This window comes from Penaeus chinensis, chromosome 8 (genome assembly GCF_019202785.1).
Source record: "Penaeus chinensis breed Huanghai No. 1 chromosome 8, ASM1920278v2, whole genome shotgun sequence".
NCBI lineage: Eukaryota > Metazoa > Arthropoda > Malacostraca > Decapoda > Penaeidae > Penaeus > Penaeus chinensis.
This window is the reverse complement of record NC_061826.1, coordinates 9,330,825-9,333,324: the sequence shown is the minus strand read 5'-3', so window position 1 is coordinate 9,333,324 and position 2,500 is coordinate 9,330,825.

Sequence of the window (2,500 nt, the reverse complement as noted above, 5' to 3'; positions counted from 1 at the left end):
TAATGATAAAGATACTGGTGAAAATAACGTCGATGCTTCAGTGGAATAGTGAGGGTGCCATAGATCTTTTCAAAAATCACAATAATGATTACGATAATAATGAGGCTGCTGTAGGTATTTCAAAACAAGTAATCGATAGTAAGAGGGGTAAATCACAAAGCAAATTAGAAAAACATGCTGTGTGTGAAGTAAGCAGAAAAGGACTACTTTGTCTCAATCTTCCGACCTTTCCCGTGTTTGTCACTGATGTGGAAGTTGGTGAGAGGAATTTTAGGCATATTCTATTATCACTGGAAGGGATGCAAACGGGAAATAGAGGAACAAAGGAGCAACTGTTAATTGATAATATGATAATGAGGAACTATAAGAGACGGTAAACAAATCTGAGTACGACTTGGGTAGATTTACGTAAATCATTCGGAATGGTGCAACAGCCATGGGTAAGAAAGTAATGTATGGGCTAGCTGAGAACAGGAGCCATGGGATACCCAGTCCAGGCGTTGCGTATTTTCTCGGATGACATTCGTACTCTCACGATCTTCCACGCCAGTGATGAAGAGGGGGAACTTTTGAAGGAACGACTACATGCCAATTGGTAAGTCAGTAAAAGCCTTTGAAACTGGGATATATCTGAGACTTCTTGAGGCAGATGGTATTAAGCATGAGATGAAACAGTTCAGGAAGAGAGCATATAAGAAGGATCAAAAAGATACTGGCATCAAAGCTGAATGCGGAAACATACCAATAAATTCTAAAGTGGTTGCAATCGCTTGATATAGTGCAGGAATCTTGACGTGGCCTGAAGCTGAACTTGAGGAACTGGACAGAAAAACGATGGAATTAATCACAATACATGGAGCTCACCTTCCTCGTGTAGATGTAAATAGACTATATTAGAAAAGGACAAAAGATAGAAAAAGACTGACTGGAGCAAGAAACTAAAGGAGAGAAAAGGGAGAAAAGAACAAACTACGAACACAAAAAGATCATGTTAAAGTGGTACTCAACACAGGGCCACACTTCCCATTCCACGAAATTACATAGGCAGTAACAGGATTGAAGAAAGGAGCACGATGGATGGAAACTGAGATTTCCATTATGACGGCAAAGGATCAGATTTAAGCTACAAATTGGCGTCTTCAAATGAGAAATGAACATCTATTACCGTCGTGCCAATTGTACAAGTAAATTGGCAAAACAATAGAACCTATTTTGACTGAATGTTCTATCATAAATAGATGTGATGGCGCGTCTATTTGACTTTAAAGGTTTGCGACAGATTCAAATTCGAAGGAGGGAGACTTTGGATTATAAAGGAGGAAATTATTTCTTTTTTAATTATTACAAAGGGTACTAAAAGGCATATCCAGCAAATAGATACAAGGTGCCCACTTGAATTAGTACAGAAACACTATGGTTCGGTAAGAGTAATCAGAAAAGAGAGTGAGGAGTAAGGTGAAAGGAAAAATATGCATAGTACCTTAGTTTACAGGTAGCAAGCCCATTACTGATGCAAAAATTAACTTGAGCGAAAATTCGGATTATAATGATGATGGTGATGCATGATAATGATGAGAAGACGATTAAGAATTAGAATAATGTCAACAGTAATAATAACAATGAGAATGGGAATGAGTTTAGCAATACTGATATGTTGATGCTAATAATGATGCTAATAATGATGAGAATAGTCATAATAATATTAATGATAGTAAAAACACCGATTACAATAATACCGCTAATACTGATGATGATATTAGCAATAATAATAATAATGATAATTAAAATAATAACAAAATAGGAAGAAAGACAACAACGAAAATAGTAATAATGATAAATGAATGATTATCCTAATGCTAATACTACTATTAATAGCGATAATGAGGATAATAATGATAATAATAATAATGCTAATGATAAAGGTAATAATAATAATAATAATAATAATAACAATAATAATAATAAGAGTAATAATAATAATAACAATAATAATAGTAATAATAATAATAACTGATGATAATGATAACAATAGTAATGATGATAATAATAATAGTAGTAATAATTATAATGATAATGATAAAAGAAATCCTAATAGAAATAAAAATAACAATAATAATCATAATAATTATAATGATAAAGATAACGATAACAGTGGTGATAATGATAATGATGATAGTAATAACAATAACAGTAACTATGTTAAAAGTAATAATATATCCACCTTACTCCTCTCTTCCTCCCTTTACTTCCTCCTCCCTTTCTCCTCTTCACCCTCCCTTCCTCACTTCCCCTCTTCTTCATTCCCCTCCTCCTCCCTATCCTCCTCTCGCCCTTTGTTTCTCCGCCTCCTCCTCCCTCCCTTACATCCTCCTCCTCCTTCACCTCCTTCACTCCCTTCTCCTTTCCTCCTCCTACTTTTCCCTCTCCTCTTCCACTTCTCCTTTGTTCTTCCCTCCATCTCCTTTCCTCTCCATTAACTTCTTCCTCTCCTCCTCCTCCC